This window comes from Balaenoptera physalus (assembly GCF_965194825.1).
Source record: "Balaenoptera physalus genome assembly, chromosome: 3".
Lineage (NCBI taxonomy): Eukaryota > Metazoa > Chordata > Mammalia > Artiodactyla > Balaenopteridae > Balaenoptera > Balaenoptera physalus.
The window spans coordinates 53,834,439-53,858,942 of NC_138890.1; the positions used below are offsets into that span (position 1 = coordinate 53,834,439).

The following is a 24,504-nucleotide window of genomic DNA, read 5'->3' on the forward strand; positions in this document are numbered from 1 at the left end:
AGAGGAGCCCCAGAGCAAATCTAGAAGAAAAGCTCCTTTTCCTATTAGGGGAAATGTAAGTAAAGCCTTCATTTGGAAGGCAGACTCATTAAGGAAATGTGGCTTGTCATACTGAAAGCCAACTGCTGGCAAAGTGCCTTCTGGACTTTAAAAAGAATCATTAAATGGAGAGCAAAGACAGAGTCAGCAATTAGGAAGCAAGTGATTAAATGGTATGGGGGAGGGGAGAGAGGGGCAGGAGGTAACAGGTGTCTGGAGGAAGCTCAGAGGGGATGATGGAGATGAGGAAGATAGAAGGAACTCAACTGTATCTCTGGGCTAAAAACAAAGGGCTTTTAATCCCAGTGGAAAAAAGGATGAGGAAGAAGCAGGTGGGATGCCCTTAGTGTTTCCTTGTGGGCTAGGGAGAAGCAAATGGGGTGCCCTGTGTGTTGCACTACTGCATTTAGAGTCCAGAATAAGTGGGAAATAGTATCAGGGCTGAGCCACAGATGACATTAGAGAGGCTCAGTCCTAAAGAGAACATCCATCTGAAGGAGCTGCAGTTGTTAATACTACCGACTGGGGCTATGTTCTCTTTAATTTTGTGCGTAAAACCTCAGTACATGTAGTTTTCACACCACACCCCAATCCTGTCATTCTTAGATTTTTCTTCACACCTCAGGCTTTTCTCAAGTAGCCCATCTTCCTGCAACACAGGATGTACCGAGCACTGACCTTGCGAGTTGTCAAGTCAGAAAGAGAAAGAGGAATATTATCACAATTTGCCATATTTCTGAGTTGCATTCTGATGTGCAGACAATTTTGTTTACCAAAGATCCAGTGATTTTTTTTTTTTTTACCGGGAAGAAAATATGTAAACAGGGAACAAATTCTGTGTATGTTTGGGGGATGAACAGGAGGCTTGGACTATCGGGTGGTGGTTTGGCCACTGCACTTAATACTCTCAATCCAGTCTAGAATGGTCTTTATCTTTTTCTCCCTTCGTGGATAACCAAATTGGTAACTTTCCCTCAGATCCAGAAAGAAATCAACGTTTTTCTGGCAGGCAAGTGGAGACACATCTTTTCCCTTCCGCTGAATAGGGACCAGAAGAGCTATAGGCCTCTTTCCTGACCTGATATTAACTCTGCAGTGTTACATAACCACTTTTTGAGATGCCAAGCAGACAGTCGCCACCCATGGAAATGAACATCCTAAACAGAAAATATAAGAGAAACAGCAATGTGTCTTACAGGAACACAAGGAGTTTCCAGATTCTACCTTGACCTGGCCACTTATCAGATTATTAACTGCAGACGACATTTGACCTTTGGCCTATACTTTTGGGAGATGTCAACAGGTGAGCTGCTCCAGGCAGCTAAGGCTCCCTAGGTAAAGAGGGGTCTTCTTCAGGAAGAACCTATGTTGTGATGCAAGAAAGTTGTAACTTCTGACAGAACTGTCTAGTTTTATCGTCACAGCATATGCAGAGACATAATTTATTTTGTTTGCATTTGAAAAACAGAACTACTTAAGCTGAGGCAAATTTAGAAATGTGAGAAAGAAAGAAAATATCCTGAAAAAGACCCAAGTTACAACCACTTGCAGTTAAGTATTGTTTATATTTCATCAACTTTTGCTTCATCATTTTTATATATTAAAACCGTAGGTAAATAGTTTTTCCGCCTCAATCCTCATGCCAAATTAATTCCCCTTTCATACTTCTCCAAAACAGCCACAATTGTGAATCTGGTATACATTTTACAGTCCACTTTCTACGATTTTACACACACGACATGTCTTTTCAAGTAAGTCACCTAAATGACATCATACAGTAGGTATATTTTGCATCTTACTGTAATCATTACCATTATACTTGTGCGATCTAGCCACGCTGATCTCTACAGCTCTGATTTCTGCTTTTTAAGCGCTGCATAGCAGTCCATTGTGTGAATCCTCCGCACTTTGTGTAAAAACGTTCAAATCCTTCAGTTTAGGGGGGAAAAATCCTGGTGGAGATGAAGCCAACCATCAAAGGCAGTGTTGGCTTGTTTTGAGACTGGATGAGAGAAACAAGCAGAAATACCTCCCGTACTTATCTCCACCCAGCAAATATTTATTGACGTCTGTCCGCATCTGGACCCGAGTCAGAGGCTGGGGGACAAAGTAGGGTACAAAATAGCTAAGAAGCTAGGAATGGTCCCAGCCCTATCAGATTGTGGTAGGTCATCCTGCCTGCCTGCCTTTATATTTCTCTTCCGTTTTAACTTCCTAGCTTCCCAACAGTGCCCTTAGTATGCAGGTTTACTTAAAAGGAAAAAATCTAGACCATCACTCACCTAGATCTCGGCTCTCGCTTCACGCCTTCCGAGAAGCTCAGACTGGTGCTTCCACCCAGGGAGCAGGAGCTAAAAGATCAACTCCGAGAAACGAGGAACAAGCAGGGAAAGGCACCTACCTGCCTGGGCGTTCCAGCGGCCGCGAGCGCGGGGCGGGGCGGGCTGGCACCTGCAACTGCCGAGGGGTACGAGCGCAGGCCGAGCTCACAGCGCCTCCGGGAGGGGTGGTTCCGGGGTCGGGGCAGGGGCGGGGAGCAGACGGCCGGTGGGGCGGGCGGTCCCGGGCGCCGTGCTCCGCCAGGGGGAGGGCGAGGCGGGAGGGCGGCGCTGCGAGCTGGCCTCGGGTCCTGCGGCGCATTGGCAGGATCCGGAGCCGCAGAGACGCAGAGCGCGACCCAACTTCCCCGACCGAGACCCGGTTCCCCTGAAGTGACCCCCTTTCACCCATCTCCCACTCAAGATACCCGGGCAGCGCCGCCGAGGATGGTGGATATGGAGGTGGCGGATAGGAGCCTGCAGATCTCAGATGGGGAGAGGCACGATTTCCTTTAATACTTCCTAGGAGTGTTACGAAGATCCAAGAAAGGGATGAGAATTTTATAGATCCCGACATGAAGGATCATTTAACGATTACGGTTTTGCAGATTTCCTCGTTTTACAGCCGGGGAAATTGAGACACAGAAGAAAAATACTTGTCCAGTGTAACATAATTAATGGAGAGAACCTTTTCTAGACCCGGGTCTTCTGGCTCCCAACCCCCATTTTTAACATCAATCCTACTGGAAGTTTCTTTGTTCTCTCCCATGGCAGCTCCCTGTACTTCCCCTTTGTAATAACATGATTGAAATAACTTCTTACTGTTTTCTCTCTAACTCTAGAGTCACACACACTTAAGCCATCAGAGAAATGGCACATAGGTTTCTTACTGAAATTGTCAGGGTGTGAGATGGTGGGCAGTGGTGAGGCGAGGGTGAGGTGGGAGACACCGGAGGGTGTAGGTCTAGTCTGGGAGTGATGTGGGAACAGCTTCTATTCAAGTCCAGCGTTTCCCTGCAATGTGGAAATACCAGCTCTGCGTTGCCAAATATTCAGATTTTAAAAGAGAAGCGAGACACGAGAACTTCTGTGAAATCTCGCATCATTTATAAACATTGGCAAGTTTTTAAAATGTTAAAAACTGTGTTGGTCCAACAAGATGTGTCTATGGCTGAAACGTACGTTTCAGACTCCCACTTTTTGATCTATCTAGATGTAAACTTGCAAAGAGTGCAAGAACCACCTTGGCTTTGGTCACCTTGTTTAGTACTAGCTCATACAATGGTGTCTAATGCATCTTAAATATCTGCTGAAATTGCTCAAGCTGTTGGTGGTCATCACCTTATAGTCAAAAGCCCCATAATTTACTCAAACAAAATTTCAGAGTAATTATCTTGTTTTATTATGACTTAGCCCCTTTCATCTTCTTTCTATTACCTCAGCCATGGGCTACATTCTATCCTAGTAATGTTCAAGGTTGGAATAACCTTGAACTTCAACTGGCCCACTCTCTCCTTTAGCAATGGGGGTCCTGAGGAAGGAATTTGCCAAAAGCCACACAATGAGTTGGTGGCAGAACTCTGTAGAACCTTACTTTATATTGCCAACTCCTTATGAAAACCTGTTTGAGAGAGGATCGGATGATATAAATGAACTTTTAAAATGGAATTTGGGTCAAGTTCCAAAAGAGGGCAACCAAGTTTAGAAAAAAAAGAGAATTTTTAAGGAATCATTTCGGGGAGAGGATATTATTTTTAAGGAACAGATCAGACACCTGATAGAAAATACATTGTTTTTATATACCATCTGGTAGTTTCCAAAATACTTTGATTGTCTTCATGGCATTGGAGATGCACTACAGATTTATTGGACCCCTATTATTATCTCCCCCTTTCCCCTAGGAGATAATGATATCCATTTTATCACTGAGAAAACTGAGATTGCAATAAAGCAGATTGAGACTAGAAGTGATGTCTCTGGAAGCCTCTTTTTGGTCCTGGCTTGCATAAAGGGCTTTGGAATCAGGCAGCCTTCTACCCAAATGTGAGCTCCACCTCTTAATATCTCTGAGATGTTTGCCAAGTCACTTAAAGGTCCTAAGTCTCAATTGCCCAATTTTAGTAAAGGGGATAATGGTCATTCCTATCAGCTATGATTAATGGGAGATTTAATGAGACAATGTATATATAGTAATGCACTTAGCGTGGTGCTAAGCAGCACAGAGTAAGCACGCAGAAACTGGCAACTGTTAAGGCTGTCATTTTAATTAGCAGGCTGCCAGGTTCTGCCCTAATACTTCTCAGATATCTTCTATAAACCATTCTTCTGTCAGTACAGTCACTTCTGCTTAAAATAAAACTACTCATCAGTCCTAATGTATTTAGTCATGTAAAGGCTTGGCATACACGGGTTTTATAGAAAAAATAGTGATTCTTGTATCATATATAGTCTATCAAATGCAGGTCTGTTTCAAAGAGCTGATTGTGTTTTACCCTTTTATTTATTCAGTTGTTCATACTCTCTTGTCTCTATTCCTATCTTAAACATAGCTGTTTAAGGGGACTGCCATAAAGCAGTTACTTGGGAGACTAACCAGGCCAGATACTTATGACAATCTTTGGAGCCACCCAGTGGAGAGGAGAATGAAGTGACCAGTAAACCAGTGAGGAAGTCTTGTCCAGAGAGATATCCAGAATTTGAAAACTTTTTTTCTTTAAGTCATGGCTTGCAACACAAGCGCTAATACCACACCAATCCAAGCATTCCATTCTTGGCTTGAAGCTGTCCACTGGGTTTCACAGCATTGAGAATAAAGTGATACTCTTTTATCCAGTCCATTCCCTGCCAACTGGTCCAACTTCAGCTAGGACCAGTGTTCTGCTCATTCCACCCCAGCCACCATGGCTTTCTGCAGACCATGCTAAGTGTGTCCCTACCCCAGGACATTTGAATGACTCTTGTTTATGCATGGACATGGTTCTGGACTCATCATTCAGCTATCAGTTCACCTTTCCCTAGTTCAGAGAAACCTTCCCTCAATTTCTAACCTGAAGTTGTTTCCCTGCCACTTTCTCCATTCCCCACCATGTACTCTAATTTCTTCCATCTTATCACTCATTACAAACTATAATTAATTGGCTTATGTAAGTTCTTTGCTATGCTTTCCCCCACTGAATGCAGGCTCCATGGGGGAAGGAACATCTGTCTTATCCACCATTATACATCCAGTGTTGAACCAGTATTTGGTAAATAGAAAGCATTTAATTAAATAAATAAATGCTTGTCTATTTCTACCATTTTTTTTCACTTCTTAGTCCAGGAGGAAAATACAAAGAAGACGTATTACACCTCAAAGCAGTAACCATTCCCATGATGTAAATGGACACTTATTGGGCTATATTTAAAACATACAAAGACAAGTAAGACATGAAGCTGGACATGAGAATTTTGTGGTTTGGATAGAAGTGTAACTGCAGCCTGAGATTGATAGGTGCCCAGTGGGAACCCCTGGAGAGCACTGGCTGAATCGGTTACTTCTGCCTGAAGGTGTCAGAAGCTTCAGTAACTTGATCAGTGTCTTGAAGGATGAATGGAAGGTCACTAGATAGAGAGCAAGGCATTCCAAATCTGGAGACTGGACGCCTACAAAAGCATAATATCTGGGGAGACATATAAAAAATGTAGTGTAATTGGAAAATAAGGAGTATAGTGGGAGTGAGAAAGGATGGAAGAAAGATCTGAGGAACCAAATATGCTATGGAAAAGAGCTTGAAATTTAAACATAACGGCAGTGGGAAGCCCTCAGATGTGTTAGGCAGGAAAATGGACCTCATTAAGTTGAGTTTTAGTAAGATTGCTCTGCCCTCTCCACATAAGACAAAGCTTTATTTTCTCTTGGTCTGACATGCAAATTATTCTCAGTTACTAAAAAGATAAATTCTCTTTTGTAACAATAAGAAAATTCTCCTTAGTTATCCAATAAATCATAGATCCTAGCACAGTGTCTCAGATTTAGTAAGTTGGCAAATATTTGTTGAATGAAATTTAATGTTCAGTTTTACCTGGTTTGTCCACTTCTACCAATTTACTCACTTGTAGAAACTGTGTGATAACCTGACATTTCTTTTAGCTATTATCCTTGCAAAGACCCTCCATTTTGTTTCTCAATTTCATTAAGTGAGTTATATTCATAGTTTCTAAACGGCCTTTACAAATTCTGTAACCTCAAGTTCACGATTTATTTAACAACCCATTCCTGCAGAGTTTATCATTTGTCTACAGTGGGGACAACATCAGGCCAGAAGCTGGAGCCACAAAGATAAATAAACAACCCCTGTTCTTACGGAGCAAGCACTCTAGTGAGTGCACAATATGTACCACGCTGGCTTCACCATTCAGCCTGTGAGTGTGACACTTTAATTGAGGAGAAGGAAACAATAAGATGTAATGGGAACATTTTATATTTATTGTCCAAAATAAAGAGATAGATATAGTATCAAATTGTTCCCTCATACATGCTTACTCAAAATAATTAACTGAAGAAGAGAAAGAGAGGAAAAATGGATATGAGTTAAAGCACATGAGAAATGAATAGTTGTGGTGCCCACTGTATATACACCCGTGTGCTCATTTATTCCACAGCATTCATTGAGGAGGGAATCATTTAATTGTTGTCCAGAAAACTTGCATTCTTGGTGAGAAAAAAATTTTCTTAGCGTCAGACAGACCTGGGTTTGTTTCTTGAATTCACCGTCTAAAGCTTCATGCCCTTGTGAAGTCATTTAGACTCAGAGTCTTTGTTTCTTGATCTGTACAATATGGTTGCTAGTAGTACATATTCCCAGTGAGTATTGCAATGACTAAATGAGATAGTGCATGAAAGCACTTTTTGCCATGCATGGTGCAGAGAGATACCTAATAATTGCATTATTATTACTATTATTACACCAAATACCTCTCTTGTGTACAAAAAGTGTGAAAGAATGCCCATGTTACTGGGCCCTCCTCAGCACTGTTGGTTTGGAAAGATCATTGTTGGGAGACATGGTTAGAACCCTGAACTAAATAGATACGTATTTTAAGGAGCTCATCATCTAATAAAAATTCAGGCAAATTAGCTGGCAACTTCAGTCCAGGGTAATAGGGGCGTGATAACAGAAGTTAGAATGCTCCGCGAGTACATAAATGAAGCACATGGCCTAGTCTAGGGGTGTCAGCAAAGGTGTCACAGGAGCATAGTACCCAAGCTCAGTCCTGAAGGTAAAGTACACGTTAGTTGTGCAAAGGGAAGGGGGAAAAGAGTGCTCCAGCCCGAGGGAACAGCATGTGCAAAGCTGTGTGGGCAAGAGAGAGTGGATTGTGTTCAGGGAAACCAAGGAACTTTAGTGTGGCCAGGTTGTGAAGGAGGAAAACACCATCCACAGAGAAAACAGCAAGTGCAATATCCTGATAGAGGCAGTGTGTACTCCTGTCACGACAAACCCATAAACTCTGTGCTGCTATCTTCTGTTTTCAGAACAGAAAACAGAAACTCAAATGGTGTCCTAAGTTTCCCAAACTCCCAGCTCTGGTTTACCACAAAGTCAATATCCTTTTCATTACACTATAGGCTTCCTCTCTGTATGGCATATGTGTGTGCGTGTGCTTGTATGGATAAGTGCATGTGACACAATTTTAATCCCTTCTTATATCATAAATGTAATGATCAAAACTATAACCTTAAAGAGAGAGCATTCCCATAAAGTTGTTTTAAAGCCAGAAGATTTCAACCTGGCTTTTCTGATGTCAGCTACTCATATTATTCAAGCAAACGATCTATGAATGACAGCTCACAATGTGCAAAGGATTTAATTTCTTAAACAGTTTCTGTATATTATAAAGAAAGAAATGAGACCTTCACAGCTTGACTTTGTTCTCTACATCATTAGTTTATACCTCACTCTTATGAAAGATTAGATAAAGCTGTGACCATGAGGGGACGGAGTGATCTTATTTACCTATAAACAATTTAATTTAATTCCTTAAGTCACTGGTTCCCTCCTCAGGCCTTTACTCTCAACACACACACACACACACACACACACACACACACACACACACACACACACACACACACACACACACCCTAAATAGTCATATATTAGAATATTCAGGAGCATGTAGGAATGGTCAATAGACTTGGTATTTACATAGATAATATAGCAAGCTAATAAGTATTCATCTACCATTTCCACTCTCCTTCCTTTATCTTGGTGTTTTTCTTGTTTATTTGGATGTCTTTGCAATGAGCTGGCCTTCCATATGACCCAGAAGTGCAGGGAATGACATGGGGTTGTGTTCTGACAATGGAAAATACATCTGATGAAATTATATTACTTTTTTTAATTGCCTAAGGAGATATTTAAAAATCTATTAATGTATAAATACATATTTTTCACGTTTAGGGTGAATGTTAGTTTTCATTGGATTAATTTATGTGTTTTGTTTTAGACTCTCTGCCTCCATTTGTGGATTTCTGGGGATAGTGTTTTTTTCCCTAAAAAATTGCCCTCTTTAGACACAAATGTTTCTCAGTTTAGCCTATCCATGGTGTAATTCGAGATATTTTCTCCCAGAGTTGCTGTGAATTTTTGTATTTTTGGGGGCCATTTCGATGAGAAGTTTAGAAAAGGCAAATAGGAAACAATCTAGGATATAAATCAAACTAGGAAGTAGTGAAATATCTTCAAGTGTCTCTGAAATTAAGGGTAAAATGCTGTCCTTTACTCCTCTCAAAGCTCATCTCCGTTCAGTGCACATCGAAGAAAGCATGCTGTGGTCCTCAAGGGCACCTGACTTGGTTTTCTAAAATTCTGATTTTTTTTCATCATTTTGTACACTGCTAGGTATGGAAGTGACTTTTTTTTTTTAACAGATTATAGTATTGAACTGTAAAAGAGGAATAGAAGAAAGAGAAATTGTGTATTTGGCTTTTTTTGTATCCCGAAGTAGGCCACATCTTCTGAATGCTAGTTATATTCATGAAGCATTACTTCTGAACAAAATTCTGTTGTATCATTGGTCTATGTAATAATTTCAAATATACCTTCATCTTTATTGTGGCACATCCATCCTTTGGTGAGTGCTGTTAATAGTTTGGTTTCTACAGGGAATGGCTCAGGACCTAGGGAATGGTGGTAAAGATTCAGCATTTTAAAAGGAGCCTTTTGGAAGAACTACATGCAGTACTTTGAAGGTAAATTACTAAAGCAATTTCAGTGTATTTGTCCTAATCAAAGAAGTATCTTTTCCAAAAGTGTCTGTAAATTGTTCAGATCAGCATGACACAAGTTCACAGTGACTTATTTCAAGTAACTTCCAAGTGTGAAACACTGTCCTTTGGTGTACTTAAAGTCCATATGATTTTAGTGAAAATCCAAGAAAGAGTCTTATTATCCTTCCTCCCTTGTTCTAAGTAGCAAGTAATAATAATAATGATGATGATGATGATTAATGAAGGAAAAGAAGAGAAATAGATTAAAACTACTACTACTAATAATAGATATTTATTTAACATTTTTTATGTGCCAAGCGCTGAGCCCAACACTTTACTTGCACCCCGTCATTCAATGCTAACAATACCAATTTTCAGTCAAGAGTACTGGAGCTTAAAAAGGTTGGAGAGTTTGTGCAGAGTCACAGGATAGAAGCCCAAGTAGTCTGAATTCAAGGTCTGGGCCTTTCATCACTATAAATTTTTTTCTTCTGTATGACACTTACAAATCTAGAATTAGAGTACTGGAGTTCCCTTGTCTTCTGAAACACTCTTTGGATTTAGCTCTGTACTTGGGGAGATGTCACTGGCCCATACCTAGGATCAGACTTTCCATCTGTGAAATGAAGAGGTTGGACTGGGTAGTTTCTATGGTCCCTTCTAGTACTGTTATTCTATGACCAGGGAGCATGTACTGTGACCTATGGTTAGAGCAAACAGCCAACTCTGTTTGCCCTGGATTGAAAGGGTTACTGAGATGTGGGACTTTCAGTGCTGATATCAGGACAGTCTGGGGGCAAACCTGGACTGTTTGTCACCTACTACAATACCTGTTCTTTTGACCTCATTATTCTGAGCACAACCATTTTTTCAAGAATTCTTTGAACTCCTTTGACTGGGACTTCCTGTTTCTTAGATAAACTTTTGAAGAACTAGAGTGTAGAGTAGATTATTCAAAGGGAGGTGGGCCTGCTTTTTCCTCCCCAGGCATGGTACGCTTGAGTGGTTGGGATAGTATCACCTTCCTTTCCTTTTACTTCAAATGAGTGGGCTGGTTTGTTTTGCAAATTTGCTTTTGCTCTGATACTTGAGGAGTGCACACTGACAAGATGACAGCAGTAGTATTCCATCTGAAATGATCTCCACTGATGAAAGGAAATGGTTATGTAGTAAGGGTAACTTCATGTTATTAAACACCTACTCTTCAAAAGGCATTTTGTGTGCACTAAATGAATTTTGAAAGCAGTGATTCCAAGTAGCTATTATTATCCACACTTTAAGGGCAAGGAAGCTGAGACTCAGAGAAGTTCAGTAACTTACTGAAATTAACAGCTAAATCTAAACTGGGATTTGAACACTGGAACCCCCAAGTTCAGAGTCCCTATTTTTCCCATGCAAATGGCGACTTCTGCTGTTCAAAACAGCTCCAGTTTCTAGTTTCTTTGAATATGAGTGCTGCTTATGTTCTTGAAGATTCCACGTGACATACATTGAGATGTCTGGCTTCTTGCTTTCAAATCCTGACTTTCTTCCTATGCAGAATAATGGGATCCTTTCTTCGACAGATATGAAGCAAGTGCCTTATGTACTGCTGTATATTCGCCCTACTTTGTAAGTTTCCTGTTTCATTAGAACAGAGTTATATTTCCAGTTCTTTAAGCAAAGATGTATTTTTATCATTAGAAGAAACAAGGTCAGTAGAAAGTTGAAAAAAACTATTTCCATGGACTTAGGTAGTTCAGGCAACAAGAAATAACATTTCAATGAATCTCAGCATTTAACAGAATTTACTTGTTAAAACTACAATTCTAAATAATATGAACTACAAAATGTGTCTGCTCAAATCCAGTATGTAATACTAGAAAATCCTTAACTCTAAGTATAAAGAAAGAGATGCAAATCTAATTTTTGAAATCTAATCATTAATTAGCATTAACACAATTTTTGCAGTGTCTAAACAAACAAAACTGCAAAATTATGGGTGTATTACAAACATTTATTGTATGCTTACTATGTGAATTTAATCCTCACAAAAGCCTATGGGTAAACAGTTTCTCCTTTTGTACTAATGCAGAATCTAAAGTTCAGCCAGATTAATTTATGTGACTAGGAAATATGAGAGATAGTATCAGAGACCATACTGGAACCTTAGTCAACCTAATAACACTCGGATATGTTATCTCAGAATTATTCCAGAAATTTTTTTGTTTTTGAATTCTTTCTCTGGGATGTTCTATTGTATATTATAGTAAGCCTAATTAACTCAGACAAGGTTACTACTTATGACCATATTTAAATTATTCAACACATTTTAATGCATCCATTGTTAATCTGATTCCATAATGTATGTGTGTATGTGTGTATGTGATTGCAAACACCCTGGCTACTCTTACACAACTAATTAAGAGTTTAAAAAATTATTAATTCAATTTTCCTACCTTTATTTGACTATTATGGTAAATACACACCATACTTTTCTACCTTTATTGAAAAGCCATCTTTCTTCCAACCATGAAGAATTAGATAAACTTTTCTGTAGAGGACATTTTTCTTCTTAATTAATTATGTAATTTTAACATCTGACTCTCACGAGACGCTTAGTGTGTTTCCTCTGCTGCTCAGCTATTTCCTCCTTCTATGTTAGTTGTTCTTCTCCAGCAACAGGAACTGAATGTTACCCAAATACTAATGAGAGTTAAAGAAATTTCAAATTATATTTCAGCAAATGAGATGTTTCTTTTCACGTATATGGAGAAATTAATGGCTCCAAAATCCTTTAAAAGAAGAAAAACTTCATTTGCAAAGATTATAGAAAGCAATTAAGTTCTGAACTGATAAAACGTTGACTTATATTGATAGTTAATATTAAATAGTTTTCAGTTTGCATAAACCAAAATTTAATCAGAAGTAAAATTCTACTTAAGTTTGCATAATTCACTGCAGACTCAAACACTTGTAAAAGCATGTGTAAGCATATCATTAACCAATTGCAAAGGATTATCATACTAACATGAAATATAAATAGCATTAATCATACTTTGATTTAGAGTATTTTTCCTAATGATTCCTCCACCATTCCTATGGGGGAAGGAGGGACTTATTTTAGCTTCTGAAATAGAAGATTAGAGAAGTTACTTGTTTTTTATAACTTTAAAAATATAACTAGTAAATAGTGAACAATTTGAAAAATAGAATGCATCCTCCCAAGACTCCCATAGTATTCACTGAACTTACTTCTTAGCTGAATTATGAAATACTGACAAACTTCATGTTAAATTTACATCTCAGTGGCCTCTATCAGAGCCCCGAATTTCAGGTCAAATTCCTCTCTGTAGTCCCCCATAAATTCCTGGTTCTTTCTTATTTTTATGTTTGGCATTCCTTTCTTATGATGAATTTTTTATAACAAAATAATAAAAGTAATATAAATTTTATAATAAAATTCACCTTTTTAAAGTGTGTTGTAAGATGAGTTTTTGACAAATACATATATTCACGTTATGTTACTTGCCCTTTTTTTTTTTAATTGGGGTGTAGTTTTTTTTCAATGTTGTGTTCATTTCTACTGTACAGCGAAGTGAAATAGAGTTCCCTGTGTTATACAGCAGGTTCTCGTTAATTATCTATTTTATACATATTGGTGTATATATATATATCAATCCCAATCTCCCAATTCATCCCCTCCCCCCTTTCCCCCCTTGGTGTCCATACGTTTGTTATCAACTCTGCCACTGATACCAATTCTCTTGACTTGGCATTCAACCCACTATTTTCTCATCATACTTTAGCTTATACTTATTCTGTAAAGGATCAATTAGTAAATATTTTAGACTTTGTGGGTGTACACCCTCTGACACAGATACAACTCTGTGTAGTGTAAAAATGGCCATAGACAATATGTAAACAACTATTTTCCAATAAAACTTTATTTATGGACACAAATATTAATTACATACGATTTTTACATTTCACAAAATATTATTATTCTTTGATTTTTTTTCGGTGATTTAAACATGTAACAGCTATTTTTAGCTCACAGGCCATACAAAAACGGGTGATGAGGTGGATTTGATCAGTGGGCCTTAATTGGCCAAAGGATCATGAAATCATAAAATTCAGTGTAAGTTCTTGAAAGCATCTCATCTAGTACTTTCTTTTTAAAAATCATGTACAGAAAAGAAGCTCAAAAACAGCAAAGGAATCTAAGTGGTTTAAAAGAATTATATGGAATGTCAGAGAGTCTGCACTGGTCAACCTGTAGTGGCTTCCTGGAGTGCTGTGCTGGGAAGAACCGTGAGGTCCAGTCTGGGCCGAATGGGAGGAAAATCGTGTTGTGATTGATTGATGATGTCTGCCTTGAGTGCCGCAGTGGAATCAAATCAGAGGGATATTTAATGTATGCAAAGTCACCTGTTTGTGCTCTGCTAAAGGAGAGGGAGAAGAGGGTGGACCAAAGAGACAGAAGTCAAGATTGTATGAATGAATGGTAACTTGAGAATGAGGACGAGAACAAATGAATGAACAATTGAAATACTGCAGGCTCTTCTGATCGCCTTCCACTCAATGAGTATATTCCTCAGTGTGTGAGAAGATGGGTAGGAATCTCTTGTTCCCTCAGTCAGACACATTCACCATACAGAGAGATTCTAGGCTTTAAAATACTTTCTTTAAAAATTGCAACATGTCCCAGATGCAAGCTACCTACCTAACATGGTGTTCAATCAGAAAAAAAAAATAAGAAGAAAAAAGAAGTATGTTTCAGTAAGAAAGAAAACTTTGGCTGTGTTGGATGTTTTGAAACATGTTACATTTAGGTCCAACATGGAACTTTCCCAAATGCAGTTTTGACTTGATTCATTTTTACCTTATGTGATGTGCTTACTACCCAACCCCTTTGAAAGATGTGTCTCTACTGTAGGTCACAAATTTGACATTCCCTGTTAAGCCCAAGGTAACACCAGACATTAACAACTCAACTTTTAATTTTACTTGGTACCCTCACCCACAGGGGTACAAGGGATCAAAGAATATGTCAAATGCTTAAGGAAGGATGCTGCATTGTCACATTTAGGAGAAACCGAATCAATTTATCCTATTCTTTTGAAGTTAAGAATGGCCTTCTAGAATGGTGTCTTTACTCATTATTTATTCTTTTTCTCAGGCTTTTATATCTGGAGTAAGGAAATAGCAGGGCCAGAGACTATTCTTTACTTTTCTGATAACTTTATTGGATGATCAAACCACGAGTTTACCTTAGTCATTCAAGTATCTATACTAACTGTTCACCCTTGCAGCCACCCTACAGAACAAGTGGGATCAGACAAACAGGAGTTCAAGCAACGATACTGAACTCCAGCAATATAAGCTCAGGCCCTTGCCCAGGGTCAATCTTGGTCTCTGCCTGGTTTGCAGCCCATGACGATACCGATACCAATTTACATAATCATGAGTTACAACTGCCATTTTTCCACGCTCAGCACTGCTTCTATTATAGGGAAATTGGTTACGAGACAGAAAGGGAACATATACAAAAGCATTTAGAATTCTAAATATCATTCCTTTCTTTGTTCCTAATCTATAGATATTTCTGTAAATCCTTTGAAAAATACAGAAGTGGTATATTATAAGTACAAACTGGAGTATTAATCAGGGGTTAAAGATACTCGGTTTCTATTTAGGCTCTGCCTTGTGTGCTGGTTATATTCGACATCTCTTATCTGTGGGATAAAGAAAGTACTGTATCTGTCTCTTTTGGCACAAGGGAGCTATGAGAGTAAATGATATATTCTGCTTCAGTATAATTCCTTAGTTAATTGCATTACTATGTAAAAATTATGATAATAAATGTTATTGCTCAAACCATTATTTGTGGTTTATGAAAAACAGGCTTATTTTCCCCCAATTAGTTCTAATGTACCAGCAGATACCCTTTTTTTCTTACAGCCTATAACTGTTTGCTAAGTACACTCTTCCAAATTATTGGTTAGGCAAGAACAAAAAATCCATTGCCCTTGCTGTATATTAACTAGAAAATTGGCACAAATAATCTTTGTGTTATAAATAGTTCCCTTTCATCCCAGATGCAACTAGAAAGTCAAAGAAAATAATGTTATAGATGAAGACAAGCATTCTTTCCATTTTCTGGAAGGAACACAATGTTGCCAGTGTTCAATTTTTTTCCCTTTCATCATTTCCACAGACACTGCCTAATTGTGTAGCCCTGATAATTTTCCAAAGAGGCTTGCTAACATGTGAAGGATCATATTTTCTGGTGATAAAGAGACATGACAGCTCTCTTTTACAAACCCCCAAATTCAATAATTCCTAATTTTGTTTTTTGGAAAGTTAATGCTATACGGGTCAAGGTAAATGTCTTTCTAAAATCTTAGTGTTAAGTTAGCTTTTTTTTTTATTGTGGTAAATAAAAACACATAATATGAGACCACCCTCTTAAATTTTTAAATGTAGAGTACAGTACTGATAGCTGTAAGCACAGTGTTGTACAGCAGATTTCTGGAACATTTTCATCCCTCATGACTGAAACTCCATACACATTGAATAGCAACTCTGTGCTTTCCCCGCTCAGCACATGGCAACCTCCATTTTATTTCCTGCTTCTATGAGTTTAACTACTCTAGATACCTTATATTAGTGAAGTCATGTAATATATGTCCTGCTGTGTCCTTATTTCTGTTAACATAATGTTCTCAAAGTTCATCCATTTTATAGTATATGACAGGATTTCCCTCTTTTATGACTGAATAATATTCCATTGTATGCACATACCACTTTTTAAAAATCCATTCCCCTGTCAGTGGACATTTAGGTTGCCTTCATGTCTTGCCTATTTTGAACAATGCTGCACTGTACATGAGAGTGCAAATATCTCTTCAAGATCCTGATTTCAGGGTTTTTTTTGATAAATAACCAGAAATGGAATTGTTGAATCATATGGTAATTCTATTTTTAGTTTTTTGAGGAAAAGCTTTACTGTTTTCTATAGTGGCTGCACTATTTTATATTCCTACCAATAATGTGGAATTCCAATTTCTCCACATCTGTAATCAAACTTGTTATTTTCTGGGCTCTTTTGATAATTGCCATCCTGGCAGGTGTGAGGTGCTACCTCATTGTGGTTTTGACTTGCATTTTCCTGATGGTTAGTGCTGTTGGCCCTGGGCTTTTCTTTCTTGGGAGATTTTTGATTACTGACTTAATCTCCTTACTAGTTATAGATGTGTTCATATTTTCACTTTCTTTCTTTCTTTCTTTCTTTCTTTCTTTCTTTCTTTCTTTCTTTCTTTCTTTCTTTCTTTCTTTCTTTCTTTCTTTCTTTCTTTCTGGCTGTGTTGGGTCTTCGTTTCTGTGCGAGGGCTTTCTCTAGTTGGGGCAAGTGGGGGCCACTCTTCATCACGGCGCGCGGGCCTCTCACTATTGCGGCTTCTCTTGTTGCAGAGCACAGGCTCCAGACGCGCAGGCTCAGTAGTTGTGGCTCACGGGCCTAGTTGCTCCGCGGCATGTGGGATCTTCCCAGACCAGGGCTCGAACCCGTGTCCCCTGCATTGGCAGGCAGATTCTCAACCACTGCGTCACCAGGGAAGCCCTTTCTATTTCTTTCTGATTCCATCTTGACAGGTTGTATGTTTCTAGAAATTTATCTGTTTCTTCTAGGCTATGTAGTTTCTTGGTATATAACTGTTCACAGTAGTCTCTTCTAATCCTTTTAATTTCTGTGAAATCACTTGTAATGTCTCCACTTTTATTTCTGATATTATTTTTCTAGTCTTCTCTTTTTTTTCCTAGGCTAGCTAAGGATTTGTCCATTTTGCTGATATTTTCAAAAAAAGCACTCATGACAAAGGCTTGCTTGTAGGCAGTTTACTTTGGGAAGTAATCTCAGGGAACAGGAAAAGGGCAGAGGAAGACTTTGAAGACTGAAGCAGGGAAAAAAGGAAAGGTAACAGAAGAGGGGATTATTAAGCTGGTTTTATTGTAGCCAACTGAGACTGACCTTGTAGGAACACTCTGAGGAACCTGTAGAATGTTCCTTAAAATAATCCACCTGAGGACAGATGAGAAGAGTTATTTACTGCTGCATGTTGCTTCAGGATATTATAATCCCTAGTAACTTTATCCCCCCCTCTCGATCATTCCTTAAGAATTCAGTCCAAATTTTACATCCCCACTGTCTACCACAATACTTTGAACATAGAAGGTACTTATTAATAAATACTTGTTGAATTCATCAATGGAATGTGCTCTCCTCAGTAGTTATTCTGAGCCAAGAGGGGAGCTACTAAAATCTGCAATGTACATTGAAACTTTCCCTTAAGCAAAAACGACGAATATTAACTATGAGTCCATTTGGACTGCTAAAATAAAATACCACAGACTGGGTGTTTATAAACAATACAAATTTATTGTTCACAGTTCTGGAGGCTGGGAAGTCCAAGATCAGGGTACCAGGATGTTCATCTCCTAGTGAGGGTCCTCTTGGTGGTTCATAGCCTGCGCCTTCTCACTGTATCCTTACATGGTGGAAGGGGCTGGGGATCTCTCTGGAGCCTTTTTTATAAGGTACTAATTCCATTCATCAGGGTTCCACCCTCATGACTTAAACACCTCCCAAAGGCCCTACCTATTAATAACATCATCCTGGGCATTAGAATTTCAACATATCAATTTTGTGGGGGACATAAATATTCAGACTACAGCATTAACCTTTATCTCAGAAAAAGTGTCCAAATTATTCTCTACCTCTCGACCAAGGCTACCACTGGTGGGGTGGAAGTTTTAATGTCTTTCATACTTTTAAAATTTATGAATATATATCATTGTTCTACAGTTCCTTGTTTACCTTAAACACACATACAGACACAGACACACACACACAGACACACACATAACTTGCTCCAGAGTTGTACTGCCTGGGTTTGAGGTCTGATATAGCTAACTATTCTCTAGGTGGCTTTGGGCAAGTTGCTTATCCTCTCCGTTCCTATGATTCTACACCGATAAAATGACAATAATTCTAATACCTGCCTCACGGGAGAATTATAGGTGATCAACCATGTAACCTACTTTACAAATAGGTACAAGCCCCCCGAATGAGGCATTTTATTGATAGTATATAGTAATAAAAGCACTGTTTGGGCCAGGGAAATATCTTCTGTGTATCTCTGGCATCATCTGAGTACACGTTATCAGGGTCAATGTGGAAAATTTTTAACAATTGTCTGGCGTGGGCATTGACCAAGCAGAGTGGTCATTAACAATCATTATGGCCTTACTGGTATGTACAGGTCAAATATAGGCATGCAGCTCCCTCAGAACTTCCCCAAAGCGGAGGGCTCCTCTGGTACTCTCCTGACTCCACTCCCTGTCTGCAGCTTTGCTGCATCCTGGGGTGGTCCAGGATTGCAAATCACTCTAAGCGGGCAGATTCAGGTGGGAGATACGCTGCTGGGAGGTGAGGGGTAGTTGCCTCTGGGCAATAGTATGGATTACGGTGAGGAGGGGCCCTCCCATGCCACTCTTAGCCATTCTTCCTGCAGCTTTAGAGAATCAGGTGTGCTCTGCTGTGGAGAGAACCTGCGTCTCTTTGCGCACGCGCAGCACCAGAGCCACCTGGAGTCTCCCCTCTCTCAGCTGTCTACGGGCACCAGCAAGCACAAACTTCCACTTGCCGGTGTGTTAAGAGCCAAGGGTAGAGGCTGCTCTCAGACTACTGCCATCAGTCTGACTTTGCATGGTTGTCAGCTGAAGAGGAAATGTTTACTGTTATTAAGCAAAACAATGACTACAATAGAAAGCTTACAGCCATCTGCTTTCTGAAGAGTGGCAAACTTTTATCCACTGCCTCAGTTTATAAAACCAAACAGCTAAAATATAGTGAATTCCCACTCCATCACTGTGGGATACATGGATGCTTTGGAAAAGGGAAAGAGGCAAATTTTTTACATGATCTTTTGCATTACATATCTTTATAGGTTCTCATTCAACATGTAAAAGCTAGAAACGTGACCTTATAAATGTGAATCCCCAGGACTCTTTGGGATCTGTGCTGCTGGATTTTTTAAAGCTTATTGCATCGAGAGAGGGAATGAGATGTAGTGGAAAGAATGTGCAATTATAAGAGCTGGTTTTGTCTGGGACCTGTTATATTCTAACTATGGGAAAGTCAGAAAGGCATTGCCACTGTTCTGAGAGCATCTGCTTCTTCATCTGCATCAAGATCGTCCTTGTATACTTTATAGCCTCGGGTACTGTTACACTCTTGAACGTAGCCACGAAGGGTTTGGGGGCACATCAAAAAATTCCCATCACCACTCCCACTCCTCAAGTCATCTGAGTCAGCTCTGGGGGGGGGACAAAACCTCAAGATTGGTTACCTCTGGCTGCCAGCTGTCTTCTTTAGGTACAACCTCCCATTGTGACAAAGGACAAATGGAGCTGCCAGAGGAGCCTGTGTTCCAGTTGTCCAAAGGGCATGTCATGATGCCCAAAATGTGGCCAGTAAGGATGGGGGACTGCAAAGCTGGATGGGGACCTGGGAGATGCATTTGCAATCTGATAGCCAAATCTGTGTCTTCCCATGCGTGGGGTATGTCTATCCTTCTGCAGTAGACATGCCCTTTTAGTGTTATCCAGACTGGCTTCAGAGTTTTCTCTGACCAAGGATGTGAGTTGTACAAATGAAAATTCCATCACTCTTTTAAACAATAAGAAAAAAATGATAAGGTTAAAAAACCTGTTTTCATTATCACGATGTTTGTCATCAAAAGATAGACAAACTATTAGCGCCTTGATACAAAATAAATTTTTTCAAATATTTGAATGCTGAAAATTATGTTTCATTGTTTAATCACATTCTTGAGCAAATAGGTATTTTGTGGGCAATGTCTAACCTGAATTTGAAGAGCCCATCATTCAAAAAGTCTTGATCAAGAATTGTATCAAGCTATTATTTGGAAGTTATACAAATTGAATATTTAGAATAATCTATAATGCTTTGTACTTTATTTTTATAATAATATAAATAAGGTATAATAAAATTTCCCAAGCACATATACTCTCACATCCCTCAGTTAACTCCTGCATTCTGTATAAATGTCTTGATTTTCTGTGTTCTGCCTTAAAGGGTGGGTTTGAGGCTCTTTGGAGAAAATTCATAAGAATATGCTTGTGAATCACATTTTTTTTTGCACAACTATCATGTATTAGCTCTTATGCTACTTTCAACCCAATCCTTTCCCATTCTGACAGGCCATTTCAGGCTCCAGATACTTGATCGATATTTTTTGCCCTTTTGATTTCATTCACATATACACACACACACACACTTCGTATTCAAAATACTGAGGAAACTGGAATATTTCAGAATTGAGTTAACAGAAGGCAACTTCTACCTAGTGCCCCAAAAGACATGGTCCCCATATTCCACACACCAAAGCCTGAACAAATACAACTGTTCCTTTAGTTTATAGCCCTTTTTAAACTTCACATGGCCAACATTTTCATTGAAATTTTTCTTTCTGTGAATGTGCTTTGTTTTAGCATGTAAGGTCCTAGAGATCAGAAGCATGTTTCAGAGCACTGGGCAGATGTATATATTTATTGGATGATGTAAATTTTAGCACTCTGCCCCAAGAGAGCCAAACAATTTCCTATAGTTCTTCTGGGTCTTAACAAAGTAGGCAAGGACAACAGGGCATTATAATCCTGATTTCCATTTAAAAAACAAGAACATTAAAGACACCGAAGACATAATATAACACAATGGTTCTGTCCCTTCTACTCCTAGAACATGTACTGACTCCATCCACTTCCCTCTAATTTCATTCTCTCCATCTTCTCTTGTGTAATCTCAGTCTAAGCCGTCATCATGTCACCTGGACCATGATAACTGGTCTCCCTCTCTCTTTTTTTTTTTTTTAAAGATTTATTTATTGATTGATTGACTGATTGCTATGTTGGGTCTTCGTTTCTGTGCGAGGGCTTTCTCTAGTTGTGGCAAGCGGGGGCCACTCTTCATCGCGGTGCACGGGCCTCTCACCATCGTGGCCTCTCTTGTTGCGGAGCACAGGCTCCAGACGCGCAGGCTCAGTAGTTGCGGCTCACAACTGTGGCCCAGTTGCTCCGCGGCATGTGGGATCCTCCCAGACCAGGGCTCGAACCCGTGTCCCCTGCACTAGCAGGCAGACTCTCAACCACTGTGCCACCAGGGAAACCCCTGGTCTCCCTCTCTTGAATCCTTACAATGTATTCCCCACACAACAGCCCGATCCTATCACGCCCCTGAATGGAACCCTTCAATGATTTCCTATCTCACTTGGAAGGGAATCGAAACTCCTAACCGTAGCTTACTTGGTCTGATGTGATCCGGCTCACTCACGTCATCTCCTGCTGGCTCATCTGGCTTAATGTGCTTCAGCCACCCTGCTGACTGATCCTTGATTCTGCCCAAGCTCCTTTATCACAGCTTTTGCATCTGTTTCCCTCTGCCTGGGATCTCTTTCCTTAGATCTTCGTACAGCCAGCTGCTTCTTATTCTTCAACTCTTTGACTCTCCTAATTAGAAAGAACTTCCACGGCCATCCTGATTAAAGTAGCCTTCCAGCAAACCTATGCATTTGCTTTGTTGCCATCGTAGCACCATGCTTAGCACTCATTCAAATTTGAATCTATCTTGCTTAATTATTTGTTTCTGTATTTATTTTCTACTTCTCCAATGAAAGACAAACTCAAGAGCAAGCAACTTGTCTCCTTTTCCCACCACTGAATCCCAGCGGCTATTAGAGTACATGGCAAATAGTAGTCAATCAATAATTATTTACTGAATGAAGGAATGCATGCATGAATGAAATGTATCATGTCAAACACTCTGAAATTGTTACGACAGGTTATTGGGTCAGAAGATCCTGCTGAGAAGGTAGAAAGAAAAGGAGTAGAAATTGCTAACATTTATGCTATCAAAGTGATATTTCCTTGTCAGTTGGAAGTAAGGCTATCAAGAGCAAAGAAGGTAAAGAAATTTTTTCAGGTTCACTCTACTAACAGCCAAGCTAGGATTCAAATCTAGAACTGTCTAAGTCTAAAATGCATGGCCTTTTTACTGCATAGGACTGGCAATAAATGGCCAGGTTCCTTTCACTTAAAAAATGTCCAATGGCATAGTGGTTAATATTATTACGTAATTTTAAAAAATGTCATCAATCTCAACTGAATATTCATGGTGTTTGAGAATCACATTCTTTCTTATAAATATTACTTTCATTCCTCTTAAATTATTGCAAGTGACTTGCCAAACCTTGGGTCAGCAGGATGCTGACTCCCTAAAGAAATAAAGTAATATTTGCAGTAAATTTCCTCTATTCTGGACCACAAAGACATGCAAAGAGAAGATGGGTAAAAAAAAAAAAAGTGCATTTGGTTGGAAATAAGAAACTAATTCTGGGAAACCAATCAAATTGCCTCATTGGAAGCAATCCCAGAGTTTTGAAAGTTACTCTTTAAAATAAAAGGAAGATGCTCAAAGAAATTAAATGGCTACCCATAAACCAAAGTGATTGTACCTCTCATCTCAGGAATGAGAGGCTCTGTTGTACATGAGGTGAATTCTCTCCCACCAGCTAGTAAGTTCTTGACTCAGAATCACAGTCAGGCAAGCCATGTAGCAAAGTCTACCAATGAATCCATTTATTCTCTGGGCAAAGACCAGCTCCATGTGCTCTACTGTTCACATTATCAGCTCTACTCAGGTCTGTTGTGCTACATGCAACCACTTCTTATATCATTTTGTTCTCACAGCATCCCTTTTTCTCCTATTTAATCAATTATGAAACTGAATCTTAGAGAGAAGTGACTTGCCCAAGGTCACACAACTCAAGGTGTTATTATTGAGACTCAGTCCCATAGGGTGTGACTTTAGAACCCAAACCCTAAACCATTCCATTATATTCCATGTGCTTACAGTTGAAAACTATGCTGACTCTTTTTAAATGAAAACAGAACAAAAAACTTACAGTCAGCTGGTTTACTTAATATGTTTTTTTTAATAATGTTGCTTACTGTAAGTGAAAACATAAATCTACATATATGTTTTTTATGCTTAGAACTCATATACAACTGTAAAACATGATGGCTCTATTCTACCATGACTTTTCTCCAGTAAAAATACCAAGACACCTTGGTTTGTGACAATCATTTGGCCCTCACATAGCTCGAGCTCGACATTGACATATTGGCTCTTCCTCTGTTCTTTTCTCGCTAGCCTGTGACAATTAAATGTCGCCACCAAGTGCCAATGTGAGCGTAAGCACAGGTGTGAATGCAGGCACAGAAATCATGCAGCAGTACTTGCTTAGAAAGGGGTCATCCAGATAGTCAAGAAGTGCTGGTAGTCAGTGTTTTAGGATAACCAAACTGAACATGAAATTTAAAAAATTTTAGAGATGAATGTGGAAACCTCAAAAGTATGTCCCTGGACACCCCCAAGGGTCTGCAGATCCCAGGTTGAGTAACCATGTTTGCAGTTGATCTATCTGGGTTCAAATGATGACAATACCAACTCAGTTTCTCCATCCATATAATGGGAATAGAAAGAAGGCTGTTCTACAGTTGTCATGAGTGTTAATGGCTACAATGCACATAAATTGCTCAACTCATAAGATAAAGAATAAGATAAAAGCTCTGTAAATATTTTCTAGTATTGTTAATATTATTAGGTGATCATGGTATATTGAGGAAAGCAGATATGCATACAACTAATAAGACCCAGAGAAAAACTGCTGTGTATATTTATACACAAAGTGCCCTGTTAGCATAGATAAGGCAGTGACAACAACAAATTCACACAGCTGGTAAGTGACAGGACTGGGATTCCAACCTGGACAG

General features: G+C 39.3%; 2 protein-coding genes across 11 annotated transcripts in view; one reads left to right on the top strand and one right to left on the bottom strand.

Annotated features, from left to right (window-relative positions):
• The window catches only part of STK32A (serine/threonine kinase 32A), a 132,738-nt gene extending 130,189 nt beyond the window's left edge, over nt 1-2,549 (bottom strand). For 6 of the 9 annotated variants that reach the window (XM_082454252.1, XM_082454253.1, XM_082454247.1 and 3 more), the window contains exon 1: nt 2,322-2,432. The gene's annotated coding sequence lies outside the window, so the exon portion shown is untranslated. The other 3 variants (XM_082454250.1, XM_082454248.1, XM_082454249.1) reach the window with 3 other exon arrangements.
• The window catches only part of PPP2R2B (protein phosphatase 2 regulatory subunit Bbeta), a 689,017-nt gene that overhangs the window by 114,534 nt on the left and 549,979 nt on the right, over nt 1-24,504 (top strand). The window lies entirely within an intron of this gene.